The sequence below is a fragment of the Pongo pygmaeus genome, chromosome 15 (assembly GCF_028885625.2).
Source record: "Pongo pygmaeus isolate AG05252 chromosome 15, NHGRI_mPonPyg2-v2.0_pri, whole genome shotgun sequence".
Taxonomy (NCBI): Eukaryota; Metazoa; Chordata; class Mammalia; order Primates; family Hominidae; genus Pongo; species Pongo pygmaeus.
This window is the reverse complement of record NC_072388.2, coordinates 8,896,637-8,916,607: the sequence shown is the minus strand read 5'-3', so window position 1 is coordinate 8,916,607 and position 19,971 is coordinate 8,896,637.

The following is a 19,971-nucleotide window of genomic DNA, read 5'->3' as shown; positions in this document are numbered from 1 at the left end:
GGAAAGGAATGGAATGGAATGTGGAATGGAAAGGAATGGAAAGTGGAATGGAGTGGTAAGGAATGTGTAATGGAATGTGTAATGGAATATGGAATGGAATGGAAAGGAATGTGGAATGGAATGGAGAATGGAATGTGTAATGGAACGTGGAATGCAATGGAATGCAAGGTGGAAAGGAACGTGGAATGGAAAGTGGAATGGAACATGGAATGGAATGTTTAATGCATTGTGGAATGGAAAGTGGAATGTAATGGAATGGAACGTGTAATGGAATATGGAATGGAATGTAATGGAAAGTGGAATGGAAAGGAATGGAATGTGGAATGGAATGGAATGGAATGTGGAAAGGAATGGAATGGAATGGAATGTGAAATGGAATGTGGAATAGAATGTGGAATGGAATGTGGAATTGAATGGAATAGAATGTGGAATGGAATGAAATGGAATGTGGAAAGGAATCTGGAATGGAATGCAAAGGAGTGTGGAATGGAATGGAATGGAAAGTGGAATGGAATATGGAATGGAATGGAATGGTATGTGGAATGGAATGTGGAATCAAAAGTGGAATGGAATGGAATGGATTGTGGAATGGAATGGTATGGAATGGTACGGAATGTGGAATGGAATGGAAAGGAATGTGGAATGGAACGAGGAATGGAACGTGGAATGGAATGTGGAATGAAAGGTGGAATGGAATGGAATGGATGGTGAAATGGGATGTGGAATGCAATGGCATGCAACGTGGACTGGAATGGAATGTGGAACTTGATTCAATGGAATGGAATGGAATTTGGAATGGAATGGAATGGAATGGAATGTAAAATGGCATGCAAAGTGGAATGGACAGTGTAATGGAATGGAAGAAAGGTGGAATGGAATGTAAAATGGAATGGAATGGAATGTCAAATGGAATGTGGAAAGGAATCTGTAATAGAAAGTGGAATGGAATGTGGAATGGAATGTGGAATGTATCCTGGAGTGGAATGTGGAATATGTCGTGGAATGGAAAGTGGAATAGAATGGAATGCAACGTGTAACGAAATGTGGAATGGAATGCGGAATGGAATGTTTAATGGAATGTGGGATGGAATGCAGTGGAATGTGGAACGGAATGTGGAAGGGAATGTGGAATGGAATGGAATGGAATGTGGAATGGAGTGTGGAATGAAATGAAATGGAATGTGGAATGGAATGGAACGGAATTTGGAATGGAATGTGGAATAGAAAGTGGAATGGAAAGCAATGTAATATGGAATGGAATGTGGAAACGAAAGTGAAAGGAATGCAATGGAATGTTGAATGGAAAGTGGATTGGAATGTAATGGAAAGTGGAATTGAACGTGGATTGTAAACTGGAATGGAATGGACTGGAATGTGGAATGGAATGGAATGGAATTTTGAATGTAATGTAATGTAATATGGAATGGAATAGAGTGGAATGGAATGTAGAATGGAATATGGAATGGAATGTGGAATTGAATGTAATGGAATGTGGAATGGAATGGAATGGAATGTGGAATGGAATGGAATGGAATGGAATGGAATGTGGAATGGAATGGAATGGAATGTGGAATGGAAGGGAATGGAATGGAACGTGGAATGTAATGTGGAATGGAATGGAATTGTATGTAAAATAGAATGCAAAGGAATGTGGATTGGAATGTACAACTGAATGAGGAATGGAACGTGGAATGGAACTTGGAAAGCAATGGAACGGAATGAGGAATGGAATATGGAATGGTGTGGAATGGAATATGAAATAGTATGGAATGGTGAGTGGAATGGAGTGTGGAATGGAATGTGGAATTGAATGTGTACTGGAATGGAAGGTGGAATGGAATTTGGAATGGAATAGATTGGAATGTTTAAGTGGAATGGAATGGAATGTGGATTGGAAGGTCGACTGCAATGGAATGCAATGTGGAATTGAATGGAATGGAACGTGGAATGTAATTTTCAATGGATTGTGGCATGAAATATGGAGTGGAACGTGGAATGGAAAGTGGAATGGAATGGAATGGATCGCGGAATGGATCCTGGAATGGAACGTGCAATTGAAGGTGGAATGGAGCGTGGAATGGAATTGAAAGGAACGTGGAATGGAATGTGGAAGGGAATGTGGAATGGAATGGAATGGAATGTGGAATGGAATGGATTGGAATGTGGAATGGAATGTGGAATGGAATGGACTGGAATGTGGAATGGAATGTGGAATGCAACGCAACGGAATGTGGAATGCAAATTAATGGAATGTGGAATGTATAGGAATGGAATGTGGAATGGAATGAGGAATGGAATGTGGAGTGGCACTTGGAATGGAACGGAGTGCAATGTGGAATGGATTGTGGAATGGAATGTGAAATGGAATGTGGAAGGAATGCAGTGTGGAATGGAACGGGGATTGGAATGGAATGGAATGTTTAATGGATCGTGGAATGGAATGTGGAATGTAAAGTGGAATGGAATGGAATGGAATGTGGAACGGATCGTGTAGTGGAATGGAATGGAGTGAGGAATGGAATGTGGAATGGAACGTGCAATGGAATATGCAATTGAATCTGAAATGGAACGTAGAAAGGAATGGAATGCAAAGTGGAATGGTGCGTGGAATGGAATGGAAAGGAACGAGGAATGGAATGTGGAATGGAATGTGGAAAGGAACGTGGAATGGAATGGAATTGAATGTGGAATGGAACGTAGAATGGAATGTGGAATTTAATGTGAAACAGAATGTGGAATGGAATTGAATGTAATGGAATGGAATGTCGAATGGAATATGGAAAGGAATGTGGAATGGAATGTGGAATGGAACGGAATTAAACGTGGAATGGAATGTGGAATGAAATGTGGAAAGGAACGTGGAATGCAATGGAATGGAAAGTGGAATGGGATGGACTGGAATGAGGAATGGAACGTGGAATGGAATGTGGAAGGGAATTTGGAATGGAACGTTGAATGGAAGGTGGAATGGAATGGAATGCAATGTGTAACGGAATGGACTGTAATGTGGAATGGAATGTGGAATAGATTGGAATCGAATTTGGAATGGAGTGGAATGGAATGTTGATTGCAAGGTGGAAGGGAATGTGCAATGTAACGTGAAATGGAAAGGAATGGAATGTGGAATGGAATGCAGTGGAATGTGGAATGGAATGGAATATAATGTGGAATGGAATGTTGAATGGAATGGAATGGAATGTGGAATAGAATGTGTAATGGAATGGAATGGAATGCGAAATGGAATGCATAGCAATGTGAAATGGAACGTGGAATGGAAAGTGGAATGGAACACGGAATGGAAGTTGGAATGGAATGTGGAATGGAATGGAAAAGAATGAGAATGGAATGGATTGGAATGTGGAACAGAATGTGGTATGGAATGGAATGGAATGTTGAATGGAATGGAATGCAATATTGAATGGAATAGAATGGAATGGTATGGAATATGGAATGGAATGGAAACTAATGTGGAATGGAACGTGGAATGGAATGGAATGGAACGTGGAATGGAATGAGTAATGGAATGAGGAATGGAATGCTGAATGGAACGTGGAACGGAATGGAATGGAACGTGGAATGGAATGAGGAATGGAATGTGGAATGGGATGTGGAAAAGAATGTGGAATGTAATTTGGAATGGAAAGGAATGGAATGTGGAATGGACTGGAATGGAAAGTGGAATGGAGTGTGTAATCAAATGAAATGGAATGTGGAATGGAATGGAACGGAATGTGGAATGGAATGTGGAATGGAAGGTGGAATGGAAAGGAATGTAATATGGAATGGAATGTGGAAACGAAAGTGGAATGGAATGCAATGGAATGTGGAATGGAACGTGGATTGGAATGGAATTTAAAGTGGAATTGAACATAGATTGCAGACTGGAATGGAATGGAATGGAATGTGGAATGGATTGAAATGGAATGTTGAATGTAATGTAGTGGAATATGGCATAGAGTGGAGTGGAATGGAATGTAGAATGGAATGTGCAATGGAATGTGAAATGAAATGGAATGGAAAGTGGAGTGGAATGGAATGGAGTGGAATGTGCAATGGAATGTGGAATGGAATGGAATTGTATGTAGAATGGAATGGAATGGAATGTGGAATGGAATGTACAACTGAATGAGGAATGGAACGTGGAATGGAACGTGGAATGCAATGCAACGGAATGTGGAATGGAATATGGAATGGTATGGAATGGAGTGTGGAATGGAGTGTGGAATGGAATGTGGAATGGAATGGAAGGTGGAATGGAATGTGGAATGGAATAGATTGGAATGTTAAAAGGGAATGGAAGGGAATGTGGATTGGAATGTGGACCGCAAAGGAATGCAACGTGGAATGGAATGGAATGGAATGTGGAATGTAATTTTCAATGGAATGTGGCATGAAATATGCAGTGGAAAGTGGAATGCAAAGTGGAATGGAATGGAATGGATCGTGGAAAAGAACCTGGAATGGAACGTGGAATGGAAGGTGGAATAGAGCGTGGAATGGAATCGAAAGGAATGTGGAATGAAATGTGGAATGGAATGTGGAATGAAATGTGGAATGGAATGTGGAATGGAATGTGGAATGGAACAGATTGGAATGAGGAATGGAATGTGGAAAGAAACGGACTGGAATGTGGAATGGAATGTGGAATGCAATGCAAAGGAATGTGGAATTGAATACAATGGAAGGTGGAATGGAAGGGAATGGAATGTGGAATGGAATGAGGAATGGAACGTGGAGTGGCACTTGGAATGGAACGGAGTACAATGTGGAATGGAATGTGGAATGGAATATGAAATGGAACACGGATGGAATACAGTCTGGAATGGATCGTGGATTGGAATGGAATGGAACATGGAATGGAACGTGGAATGGAATGTGGAATGGAAAGTGGAATGGAAAGGTATGGAATGTGGAATGGATCGTGTAATGGAAAGGAATGAAATCTGCAATGGAATGTGAAATGGAACGTGGAAAGGAATGGAATGAAAAGTGGAATGGTACGTGGAATGGAATGGAAAGGAACGTGGAATGGAATGTGGAATGGAATGTGGAATGGAACGTGGAATGGAATGGAATGGAATGTGGAATGGAATGTAGAATGGAATGTGGAATATAACGCGGAAGAGAATGTGGAATGGAATTCAATGGAATGGAATGGATTGTGGAATTGAATGTAGAAAGGAATGTGGAATGAAATGTGGAATAGAACGGAATTAAACGTGGAATGGAATGTGGAATTGAATGTGGAATGGAAAGTGGAATGCAATGGAATGGAAAGTGGAATGGGATGAACTGGAATGTGGAATGGAACGTGGAATGGAATCTGGAAGGGAATTTGGAATGGAACGTGGAATGGAACGTGGAATGGAATGGAATGGAATGTGTAACGGAATGGAATGGAATGTGGAATGGAATGTGAAATGGAATGGAACGTGAAATGGAATGGAATGGAATTTGGATTGGAATGGAATGGAATCTGCAAAGGAATGGAGTGGAATGGAATGGAAAGTTAAATGGAATGCAGAATGCAATGTGAAATGGAATGTGGAATGGAATGTGGAATGGAAAGTGGAATGGAATGAAAAGGAACGTGGAAAGAAATGGAATGGAATGTGGAATGAAACATGAAACGGAAATTGGAAAGGAATGAGGAATGGAATGGATTGGAATGTGGAATAGAATGTGAAATCGAATGTGGAATGGAATGTGGAATGGAATGGATTGAAATGTGCAGTGGAATGTGGAATGGAATACAATGGAACGTGGAATGGACCGAGAAAGGAACGTGGAATGTAACGTGGAATGGAAAGTGGAATGAAATGTGGAATGGAATGGAATGGAATGTGGAATGGAATGTTGAAAGGAAAGCAATGAAATGAACAGTGGGATGTGGAATAGAATGGAATGGAATGGAATGTAGAATGGAATGCAATGGAACGTGGAAAAGAATGTGGAAGGGAATGTGGAATGGAATGGAATGGAATGGAATGTGGAGTGGAATGGAATGGAATGTGGAATAGAATGGAATGGAAAGGAATAGGATGCGGAATTGAGTGGAATGGAATGCAGAATGCAATGGAATGGAATGGAATGTATAATTGAATGGAATGGAATGTAGAAAGTAAAGGAATAGAATGTGGAATAGTATGGAATACAATGTGGAATAGAAAGTGGAATGGAATGTGGAATGGAATGTGGAAAGTAATTGAATGGAATGTGGAATGTAATAGAATGGAATGTGGAATAGAATGGAATGAATGGAATGGGGAATAGAATCGAAGGCAATGGAATGGAATGCGGAATGGAATGGAATGGAATGTGGAATGCAACGGAATGGAATGAAATGTGGAATTAAATTGAATGGAATGTCGAATGGAATGGAATAGATTGTCGAATGGAATGGAATGGAATAGAATGTGCAATGGAATGGAATGGAACGTTGATTAGAATGTGGAATGGCATGTGGAATTGAATGTGGAATGTAATGGAATGGAATGTGGAATGGAATGGAATGTAGAATGGAATGGAATAGAATGTAGAATGCAATCTTGATTGGAATGTGGAATGGAATGTGGAATGAAAGGTGGAATGGAAAGCAATGTAATATGGAATGAAATGTGGAATGGAAAGTGGAATGGAAAGTGGAATGGAATGGAATGGAAAGTGGAAAGGAACATGGAATGGAATGAAATGGAACGCGGAGTGGAACGTGGAATGGAACGTGGAAGGGAAAATGGAATGCAATGAAAAGTGGAATGGAATGGAATGGAATGTGGAATGGAATGTGAAATGGAATGTGGACAGGATAGTGGAATGGAATGTTGAATGGAATGCAAAGAAATGTGGAATGAAATGTGGAATGGAATCTGGAAAGGAATGTGGAATGGAATGTCGAAGTGAACATGAAATGGAATGAAATGGATTGTGGAGGGGAATGTGGAATAGAATGTGGAATGTAAAGCGGAATGGAATGGATTGGAATGTGGAATAGAATTTGGAAAGTAATGTGGAATGGAATGGAAAGTGGAATGGAATGGATTGGAATGTGGAAAGGAATGTGGAACGGAATGAAAAGGAATGTGGAATGGAATGTAAAATGCAAAATGCAACGGAACGGAATGGAATGGAATGTGAAAAGGAATGTGAAATGGAATGTGAAATGGAACGTGGAATGGAATGTGGAATGGAATGAAATGGAACTTGGAAAGGAACGTGGAAGGGAATGTGAAATCAAATGGAATGGAATGTAGAATAGAATGTGGAATGTAATGGAATGGAATGTGGAATGGAATGTGCAATGGAATGGAATGGAATGTTCAACGGAATGTAGAATGGAATGTGTAAGGGAATGCAATGGTGCGTCAAATGGAATGTGGAATGGAATGTGAAATGGAATATGGAAAGAAATGTCGAATGGAATGGATAGGAACTTCGAATGGAATGGAAGGTGGAATGGAACGTGGAATGGAACGTGGAAAGGAAATTGGAATGGAATTGAATGAAACGTGGAAACGAATGTTGAATGGAATGCGGAATGGAATGGAAAGGAATGGAATGGAATGAAGAACGGAATGTGGAATGGAACGTTTAATGGAAAGTGGAACGGAATATAATGTAACGTGGAATGGAACGTGGAAAGGTATATGGAATGGGACGTGGAATGGAATGAGGAATTGAATGGAAAGGAATGTGGAATGGAATGAGGCATGGAATGTGAAATATAACGTGGAATTGAATGGAATGGAATGTGGAATGGAACATGGAATGGAATGGAATGAAACGTGGAATGGAACGTGGGAAGGAATGTGGAATGGAATGTGGAATGGAATGTGGAATGTAAAGGGGAAATGGAATGGAATGGAATGTTGAATGGAAAGTGGAAAGGAATGTGGAATAAAATGGAACGGAATGTGGAATGGAATGTTGAATGGATTGTGGAATGCAATGTGGAATGGAATGTGGACTGGAATCTGACATTGAATGGAATGGAATGTGGAATGGAATGTGGAAGGAATGTGGAACAGAATGGAATGGAATGTGGAATGGAATGTAGTGTGTTGTGGAATGCAATGTGGAACGGAATTTAGTGGAATGCGGAATGGAATGAGGAATGTAATGAAGAAAGGAATATGGAATGGAACGGAATGGAATGTGCAATGGAATGTGGAATGGAATGTGGATTCGAATGTGTGATGGAACAGAATGGAATGTGGAAAGTAATGTGGAATGGAGTGAGGAATGGACAGAATGGAACGTGGATTGGAATGTGGAGTGGAATGGAATGGAAAGTGGAATGGAATAGAATGGAATGTGGAATGGAATGTTGAGCAGAATGTGGAATGGAATGTGCAATTTAAAGAAATGGAATGTGGAATGGAATGTGGAATGGAAAGGAATCTAATGTGAAATGTAATGTGGAATGGTATGTGGAATGGAAAATGGAATGGAATAGAGTGCAATGTGGAATGGAATCTGGAATGGAATGGGAAATGGAATGGAATGCAATGTGGTATGGAATGTGGAAAGGAATGTGGAATAGAATGGAAGGGAATGTGGAATGGAAAGTGGAATGCAATGTGGAATGGAATGTGGAATGGAATGGAATGTCGAATGGAATAATAAACGGAAGGTTGAATGGAAGATGGAATGGTGTGGAATGGAACATGGAATTGAATGGAATGGAATGTGGATGGGAATGTGTAGTGAAATGGAATAGATTGTCGAATGGAATGGAATGGATTGAGTAATGGAATGTGAAATGGAACGTGAAATGCAATGTGGAATGTAATGGAATGGAACGTGGAATGGAATGGAAAGGGATGTGGAATGGAATAGGGAATGTAATGTGGAATGGACCGTGAATCGGAAAGGAATGGAATGTGGAATAGAACGTGGAATGGTATGGAATGGAACGTGGAATGGAACGTTGAATGGAAAGTGGAATGGAACGTGGAATGTAATGTGGAATGGAAGGTACAATGGAATGTGCAATGGAAAGTGTAATGGAACGAGGAATTGTAAGAAATGGAACCTGGAATGCAACATAGAACAGAATGAAAGGCAACGTGGAATGGAATGCGGAATGGAATGTGGAATGGAACGTGGAATGGAATGCGGAATGGAATGGAATGGAATGTGGAATGGATTGTGGAATGGAATTTAGTGGAACATGGAAAGGAATGTGGAATGGAATGTGGAATGGAACAGAATGAAACGTGGAATGGAATGTGGATTGGTATTGAATGGAATGAGGAATGGAACGGAATGCAATGTGGAATGGAATGATTACTGGAATGAATTGGAATGTGGAACGGATTGTGGAAAGCAATGGAAAGGAAGGGAATATTAAATGGAACGTGGAATGGAATGTGGAATGGAATGTGGAATGGAATGTGGAATGGAAAGTGGATCTGAATGTGAACAGGAAAGCGATGGAATGTGGAACGGAATGTGGAATGGAGTGCAATGGAATAGAATGAAGTGTAAGGTAATGTTGAATGGACCGTGGAAAGGAAGGTGGTATGGATGGGAATGGAATGTGGAATGGAATGGAATGGAATGTGAAATGGAATGGAATGGAATGTGTAATGGAAAGGAATGTAATGTGGAATGCAGTGGAATTGTATGGGATGTGGAATAGAATGGCATGGAATGGAATGGAATGTGCAATGAAATGGATTGGAATGTGGAATGGAATAGAATAGAAGGTGGAATGGAATGTTGAGAGGATTGAAAGGGTTTCGAATGTGGAATGGAATGCAATTTAATAGAATGTAATGGAATGCAATGTGGAATGGAATGTGGAATGGAATGGAATGCAATGGAATGTGGAATGGAATAGAAGGTGGTATGGAATGTGGAATGGAATGTGGAGTGGAACCGGCAATGGAAACCGGAATGGAATGGAATGGAATGTGCGAAAGAATGTGGCATGGAACGTGGAATAGAACGAGGAATGGAATGGAATGGATTGTGGAATACAACGTGCAATGGAATGGCATGGAATGTGGAAAGGAATGTGGAATAGAATATGGAAGAGAATGGAATGGAATGTGGAATGCGAAGTGGATTGAAATGGAATGGAATTTGGAGTGGAATGGAGTGGAATGTGGAATCGAAAGTGGACAGGAATGCAATGTGATGTGGAATGGATTGTGGAATGGAATGTGGAATGGTATGTGGAATGGAATGTGGAATGGAACATAATGTAATGTGAAATGGAACGTGGAATAGAATGGAATGGTACGTGGAATGGAACGTGGAATGATATGGAATGGTAAGCGGAATTGAATGTGGAATGGAATGTGGAATGGAATGGAACGTGGAATGGAATGGAAAGGAACGTGGGATGGAATGTGGAATGAAATGTGGAATGCAACGTGGAATTGAATGAGGAATGGAATGTGGAATGGAAAGTTATGGAATGTGGAATGGAATGGAATAGAATGTGGAATGGAATTTAATGGAATGCAGAATGGAAAGTGGAATGGAATGGAATGGAAGGTGGAATGGAATGTGGAATGGAATGTAAGTTAATGGTATGGAATGGAGTGTAATGTGCAGTGGAATCTGGAATGGAATGGAAGGGAACATGGAAAGTAACGTGGAATTGAACGAGGAATGGAACAAGGAATGGAACGTGGAATGGAACGTGGAATGAAATGTGGAATGGAATGCAATGGAATATGGAATGGAAGGGAATGTAATGTGCAATGGAATGTGGAATGGAATGGACTGAAATGGAATGGAATGTGGAAAGGAATTCAATGGAATGTGTCAAGGAAAGGAATGGAATACGGAATGGAACGGAATGTAATGAAATGTGGAATGGAATTGAATGGTATGAAATGGAACGTGGAATGGAATGGAATGGAATGTGGAATAGAATGGAATGAAACGTGCAATGGAAAGTGAAATGGAATGTAGAATGGGACGTGGAATTGAATGCTGAATGTAATGTGGCATGGAAAGTTATCGGATGTGGAATGGAATGGAATGGAATGTGTAATGGAATGGAATGGAACGTGGAATGGAATGAAATGAAATGTTGAATGGAATGTGGAATGGAATGGAACTGAATGTGGAATGGAATGGAATGGAATCTCGAAAGGAATGGAATGGAATGTGGAATGCAATGTCGAATGCAATGTGGAATGGAATGGAATTGAATGTGGAATGGAAAGGAATGAAATTTGGAAAGGCAGAGAATAGTATGGAATGCGGAATGGAATGGAATGGAACGGGGAATGGAATGTGGAATGGAATGTGGAATGGAAAGTGGAATGGAATGGACTGTAATGCAATGTGGAATGGAATGTGGAATGCAATGAAATGGAATGTGGAATGGAATGTAATGGAGTGTGGAACGGAAGGGAACGTGGAATGGAAAGGAATGCAATGTGGATTAGAATGGAATGGAATATGGAATGGAATGTGAAATGGAATGTATAATGGAATGTGGAATGGAAAGAAATGGATCATGGAATGGAAGGAAATGGAACGTGGAATGGAAAGGAATGGAATGTGGAATGGATCGCAGACTGGAACGGAATGGAACGTGTAATGGAATGTGAATTGGAATGTGGAATGGAACATGGAATGGAACGTGTAATGCAATGGAATGCAACGTGGAATGGAACTTGGAAAGGAACGCGGACAGGAACGTGGAATGTAAGGTGGAATGGAAAGGAAAGGAATGTGGAATGAAATGAAATAGAATGGAATGTGGAATGGAATGTGGAATGGAATGTGGAATGGAATGTGCAATGGAATGTGGAATGGAATGTGCAATGGAATGTGGAATGGAATGTGGAAAGGAATGTGGAATGGAGAGGAATTGAAAGTGAAATGGAATGGATTGGAATGTGGAATGGAATGCGGATTGGAATGTGTAATGGTCGGTGGAATGCAATGTGCAAACGAATGTGGAATGGAATGGAATGGAATGTGAAATGGAATGTATTGGAATGTGGAACCGAGTGGAATGGAATGTGGAATGGAATGTGGAATGAATTGGAATGGAGTGTGGAATGGAATGGAATGGAATGTAGAACTGAATGTGGGACAGAATGTGGAATGGAATGTGGAATTTAATGTGGCATGGAATGTAGAATTCAACGGCATGGAACGTGAAATGGAATGGAATGGAAAGTGGAAAGGTATGTGGAATGAAAGGAATGGAATGTGGAATGAAATGTGGAAATGAATGTGGAATGGAAAGGAATGGAACGTGGAATTGAATGTGGAAAGGATTGTGGAATGTAATGTGGAATGGAATGTGAAACTGAATCTGGAATGGAATGTGGAATGGAATGTGAAACGTAATGGAATGGAAAGTGGAATGGAATGGAATGGAACATGGAATGGAATGGAATGGAACATGGAATGGAATGGAATGGAACGTGGTATGGAACGTGGAATGAAACGTGGACAAGAACATGGAATTTAGCGTGGAATGGAATGGAACGGAATGTGGAATGGAATGGATTGGAATGTGGAAAAGAAAGTGGAATGGAATGGAATGGAATGTGGAATGGAATGAAATGCGATGTGGAATGGAATGGGGGACGGAATCTGGAAAGGTATTTGGAATGGAAAGAATCAAATGGAATGTGGAATGGAATGTGGAATGGAGTGTGGAATCGAACGTGGAATTGACGGAAAGCAACTTGGAATAGAATGTGGAATGGAATGTAGCAAGGAAAGTGAAATGGAATAGAATGGACTGTGGAACTCAACGTGGAATGAAAAGAAATGGGACGTGGAATGGAACGTGGGATGGAACGTGGAATGGAGAGGAATGGAACGTATAATGGAATGTGGAATGCAATGTGGAAAGGAATGGAATGGAATGTGTAATGGAATGTGAAATGGAATGTGGAATGGAATGGAATGGAATGTGGAATGGAATGTGGAATGGAATGTGGAATGGAATGTGGAAAGAATGTGGAATAGAACGGAATGGAATGTGAAATGTAATATGGAATGGAATGGAATGGAATGTGGAATGAATGTGGAATGGAACGGAATGGAATGTGAAATGGAATGTGGAATTTAATGGAATGGAACGTGGAAGTGAACGTGGAAAGGAAACTGGAATGGAATGGAATGGAAAGTGGAATGGAATGTGGAATGGAAAGTGGAATGGAATGTGGAATGGAGTGGAATGGAATGTCGAATGGAAAGTTAAGCGGAATGTGGAATGGAATGGAAATGACTGTGGAATAGAACGTGGAGTGAAAGGGAATGGCACGTGGAATGGAACATGGAATGGAAATGTATGGAACGTTAAATGGAATGGGGAATGGAATGTGGAAAGGAATGGAATGGAATGTGGAATGGAATGTGAAATGGAATGTTGAATGGAATGTGGAATGGAATGAAACTGAATGTGGAATGGAATGGAATGGAATGTGGAATGGAATGGAATGGAATGTGGAATGCAACATCGAATTCAATGTGGAATGGAATGGAATGGAATGTGGAATGGAATGGAATGCAATGTGGAATGGCAGGGAATAATATGGAATGTGGAGTGGAATGAAATGGAACGGGGAAAGGCTTGTGGAAAGGAATGAGGAATGGAAATTGGAATGGAATGGATTGTAATGCAATGTGGAATGTAATGTGGAATGCAACGAAATGGAATGTGGAATGCAATGTAATGGAATGTGGAACGGAATGTAACGTGGAATGGAAAGGAATGCAATGTGGATTGGAATGCAATGGAATGTGGAATGAAATGTGTAATTGAAAGTATAATGGAATGTGGAATGGAATGAAATGGATCATGGAATGGAATGAAACGGAACGTGGAATGAAAAGGAATGGGAAGTGAAATGGAATGTGGAATGGGAAGTGGAATGGAACGTGGAATGGAATGTGCAATGGGATGCTTAATGGAAGGTGGAATGGAGTGGAACGGAACGTGTAATGGAATGTGAATTGGAATGTGGAATGGAACATGGAATGGAATGTGGAATGGAATGGAATGCAACATGGAATGGAACTTGGAAAGAAACGTGGACAGGAATGTGGAATGTAAGGTGCAATTTAAAGGAATGCAATGTGGAATGAAATGAAATCGAATGCAATGTGGAATGGAATGTGGAATGGAATGTGGAACGGAATGTGGAATGGAATGTGGAATGAAATTTGGAATGGAATGAGGAAAGGAAAGTGGAATGGAGGGGAATGGAATATGAAATGCAAAGAATTGGAATGTGGAATGTAATGTGAAATGGAATGTGGAATGGAATGGAATGTGAATGGAATAGAAGGGAATGTGGAATGCAATGGAATGGAATGAAATGAGGAATGGAATGGAATGGAATCTGCTATAGAATGGAATGAAACATGGAAAACAATGTGAAATGGAATGAGGAATGGCATGGAATGGAATGTGGAATGGAGTGGAATGGAATGGAATGTGCAATGGAATGGAAGAGAACGTGGAATGGAATGTGGAATGGAATTCAATGGAATGTGGAATGAAATGGAATGGAACGTGGAAAGAATGTGGAATTGAATGTGGAATGGAAAGAGGAAAGGAATGGAATGGAATGAGGAATAAAACGGAATGGGATGGAATGCAATTCGGAATGTAATGGAATAGAATGTGGAATGCAATGGAATGGAGTGAAATGTGGAATTGAATGGAATGTAAAGTGGAATGGAATAGAATGGAAAGTGGAATGGAATGGAATGGAAAGTGCAATGGAATGTGGAATGGAATGTGGAATGGCATGTGGAATGGAATGTGGAATGGAATGGAATGTTGACTGTAATGGAATGGAATATGGAATAGAAGGTAATGGAATGGAATGTGAAATGGGATAGAATGGAATGTGGAATGGAATGCAATGGAATGCGGAATGGAATGGAATGGAACGTGGAATACCATGTGGAATGGAATGGAAAGCAACGTGAAATGGAATGTGGAATGGAATGTGGAATGGAAATTGGAATGGAACGTGGAATGGAATGGAAAGGAACGTGGAATAGATTGGAATGGAACGTCGAATGTAATATGGAATGGAATGCGGAATGTGACGTGGAACGGAATGGAAAGCAACTTGGAATGGAATGTGGTAGAATGTGGAATGGAATGGATTGGAATTTGAAATGGAATGATTTGGAAAGTGGAATGGAATGGAATGGAACGTGGAATGAAATGTGGAATGGTACGCGGAATGGATAGTTTAATGGAATAGAATGGAATGTAGAATAGAATGGAATGGAATGAAAAGTGGAATGGAATGTGGAATGGATCACGGAATGGAATGGAATGGAATGAGCAATGGAATGGAAAGGAATGTGTAATGGAATGGAAGGGAAAGGAAAGGAAAATGAAATGGAATGTAATAGGGAATGTGAAATGGAAAGTGGAATAGAATGTGGAACGGAATGAAATGGAACGTGGAATGGAATGGAATGGAACATTAAATGGAATGGAATGGAACGTGGAATGGAACGTGGAATGGATCATGGAATGGAAAGAGGAATGGAATGTGGAATGGAGTGTGGAATGGAATGGAATGGAATGTGGTATGAAATGTGGAATGGAATGGAATGTGGAATAGAATATGGAATGAAATGCATTGAAATGAGAATGCAATGTGGAATGGAATGGAATGGAATATGGAATGGATTGTGGAATGGAATGGATTGGAATGCGAAATGGATTGTGGAACGGAATGTGGAATGAAACGTGGAATGGAATGTATAATTGATTGGAATGGAACTTGGTATAGAATGTGTAATGTAATGGAAGGGAATGTGGAATGAAACGTGGAGTGTAATGGAATGGAATGTGGAACGCAATGGAGTGGAATGTGGAATGGAATGTGGAATGGAACTGAATGAAATGAAGAATGGAATGTGGAATGGAATGTGGAAGGGAAAGTGGAATGGAATGGAATGGAATGTGGAATCGAACATGGAAGGAAACCGAATGGATCGTGGGATGAAAAGTGGAATGGAACGTGGAATGGAATGCAATGGAATGTGGAATGGAATGTGTAATGCAGTGTGGAATGGAATGGAATGGAACAGGGAATGGAACATGAAATCTAACGGAATGGAATGTGGAATGAAATGTGGAAGGGAACGTCGAATGGAAAGTAGAATGCAATTGAATGGAAAGTGGATTTGAATGGGGAACGGAATGTGGAATAGAAAGTGGAATGGAATGTGAAATGGAATGTTGAATGGAAAAAGAAGGAATGAGAAAAGTAATGGAATGGAATGGGGAATGGAATGGAATGGAATGAGGACTGGAATGTTAGGCATTGGAAAGGAATTTGGAATGGAAGTTGGAATGGAACGTGGAATGGAGTGGAAAGGAAAGTCGAATGGAACGTGGAATGGAAGGTGGAATGAAACGTGGAAAGGAACGGAATAGAAGGTGGAATGGAATGTGGAAAGGAATGTGGAATGGAATGGAGTGGAATGTGGAAAGGAATGTAATCGAATGTAGAATGGAAGGTGGAAGGTAATGGATTGTAATGTTGTAGGGAATTTGGAAAGGAATGGAATGGAATGTGGAAGAGAAATTGGAATCGAATGTGGAATGGAATGTGGAATGGAATGGAATGGAATGTGGAACGGAATGTGTAATGGAATGGAATGGAATGTGGAAGGGAATGTGGAATGTTATGTGGAATGGAATGTGGAAAGGAATGGAATGGAATGTGGAAGGGAATGTGGAATGGAATGCAGAAAGTAATGTGGAAAGCATTGGAATGGATTGTGGAATGGAATGTGGAATGGAATGGAATGGAAGGTGGAATGGAATCTGGAATGGAATGTAATGGACTGAGGAAGGGAATGTGGAATGGAATGTGGAATATAATGTGGAATAGAATGCAATGGAAAGTGGAATGGGATGTGGAATGGAATGGAATGGAATGTCTAATGGAATGTGGAAAGGAATGGAATGGAATGTGGAATGCAATGTGCAATAGAATGTGGAATTGAATGGAATGGAATTTTGAATTGAGTGTGGAATGGAATGGAATGGAATGTGGAAGGGAATATGGAATGGGATGTGTAACGGGATGTGGAAGGGAATGCGGAATGCAACGTGGAACTAAATGTGGTATGCAATGGAATTTAATGTGGAATGGAATGTGGAATGGAATGGAATGCAAAGTGGACTGTTATGTGGAATAGAATGTGGAATGGAATGTGCAGTGGAACGTGTTATGGAACAGAATGCAATGTGGAATGAAATTTGGAATGGAAGGTGGAATGGGTCATGGAATGCAATGGAATGGAATGTGGAATGAAACGTGGAATGGAAAGGAATGAAACGTGGAATGGAACGTGCAATGGAACATGGAATGAAATTTGGAATGGAACGTGGAATGGAAAATGCAATGGAAAGTGGAATGGAATGGAATGGAAAGTAGAGTGAAACGTGGAATGGAATGTAAAGAAATGTCAAAAGGATTGTCGAATGGAACGTGAAATGGATCGTGGAATGCAATGAAAAGGAACGTAGAATGGAATGTAGAATGGAATGTGGACTGAAACGTGGAATGGAATGGAATGGAATGTGGAATGGATGTGGAATGGAATGGAATGGAATGGAATGTGGAATGGAATGTGGAAAGGAATGTGTTTTGGAATGTGCAATAGAAAGGAATGCAAAGTGGAATGGAATGTGAAATGGAATTTTGAATGGAATGGAACGGAATGTGGCATGGAATGTGGAATGGAATGGAATGGTATGAGGAATAGAATGTGGAATGGAATGCAAGTGAATGCGAAATGGTATGAGTGCAATGGTAATGAATATGGCATGCAATGGAATGGAAAATGGAATGCAATGTAGAATGGATTGGTATGGAATGTGGAATGGAACATGGAATGGAACGTGGAATGGATCGTGGAATGGAACGTGGAATGGAATGGAAACAAATTTGGAATGGAATGGAAAGGAATATAGAATTGAATGTGGAGAGGAATGGAATGGAATCTGGAATAGAATGTGGAAAAAATGGAATGGAATGTGGAATGGAATGGAATGGTATGCTATGGAAAGTGGAATGGAATGGAATGGAATGCTATGAAAAGTGGAATGGCATGGAATGCAAGGTGGAATGAAATGGAATGGAACATGGAATGGAACGTGGAATGGAATGTGGAATGTGGAATTTAATGTGGAATGGACAGGAATGGAATGGAAGGGAATGTGGACTGGAAAGTAGAATGGAATGTGCAATGGAATGTGGAATGAAATGTGGAATGGAACGGAATGGAATGTGGAATGAAATGTGGAATGGAATGGATTGGAAAGTGGAATAGAATGGAATGGAATGGAATGGAATGGAATGCGGAATGGAAGGTGGAATTCAATGTGGAATGGACTTTAATGGAATGTGGAATGGAACGTGGAATGGAATGTGGAATGGATTGTGTAATGGAATGTGGACTGGACCGGATTGGAAGGTGGAATGGAATGTGGAATGGAGTGCGGAATGGAAGTTGGAATGGAATGCAAAGGAATATTGAATGGAACGTGGAATGGAATGGAATGGAATGGATCGTTTAATAGAATGTAGAATGGAATGTGAAATGGAATGGAATGGAACATAGACTGGAACCTGGAATGGAATATAGAAAGTAATGTGGAATTCAACGTGGCATGGAATGTGGAATGGAATGTGCAATGGAACGGAATGAAAGGTAGAATGGAATGTGGTATTGGGTGTGGAATGGAACGTGGAATGGAATGGAATGGAATGTGGAAGGGAACGTGCAATGCAACGTGGAATGGAATGGAATGGAGTGGAATGTGGAATGGAATGAAATGGAATGTGGAATGGAATGTGGAATGGAACGTGGAATGGAATGGAATGGAATGGAATGTGGAATGGAATGAAATGCAATGTGGAATGGAATGTGGAATGGAATGTGGAATGGAACGGAATGAATTGTGGAATGAAATGTGTTTTGGAATGGAAAGGAATGTGGAATGGAATGGACTGGAATGTGGAATGGAATGTGGAATAGAATTTAATGGAAAGGGGAATGGAACGTGGAATGGAATGGAATGGAATGGAATGGAATGGAATGGAATGTGGAATGGAATGGAATGGACTGCGGAATGGAATGTGGAATGGAATGGAAAGAAATTTGGAATGGAATGTTGATTGGAATGGAATGGAATTTGGGACGGAATGGAATGGACTGCGGAATGGAATGTGGAACGGAATGTTGAATGGAATGTGGAATGGAATGGAATGGAATGGAATGGAATTTGGAGTGGCATGTGAATTGGAATGCAATGGAATGTGGAATAGAAAGTGGAAAGAAATACAATGGAATGAGAATGGAATGTGGAATTGAATGTGTAATGCAATTTGGAATGGACTGTGGAAAGGAATGTGGAATGGAATGTGGAAAGGAATGTCGAATGGAATGGAATGGACTTTGGAATGGATTGTGGAATGGAATCGAATGCAATGTGGAATGGAATGTGGAAAGGAATTTTTAATGGAAAGTGGAAAGGAATGGAGTGGAAGGTCGAATGGAATGTGGAATGGAATGTGGAATGGAATATGGAATGGAACGGAATATAATGTGGAATGGAATGTCGAATGGAATGTGGAAGGGAAAGTGGAAAGGAATGGAATGGAATGTGGAATGGAACGTGGAATGGAACATGAAATGGATTGTGGAACGTGATGTTCAAAGGAATATGGAATGGAAATTTGAATGGAATGGAATTGAACGAGTAATTGAACGTCGAAAGGAATTGAAACCAATGTTCAATGGAAGTTAGAATGGAACGTGGAAAGGAATGTGGAGTGCTGCGTGAAATCGAATGTGGAATGGAATCTGGAAGGGAATGTGGAGTGAAATGGAATGGAATGGAATGGAATGTGGATTGGAACGTGCAATGTATCGTAGAATTAAATGTGGAATGGATTGTGGAATGGAATGTGAAATGGAATGTGGAATGGA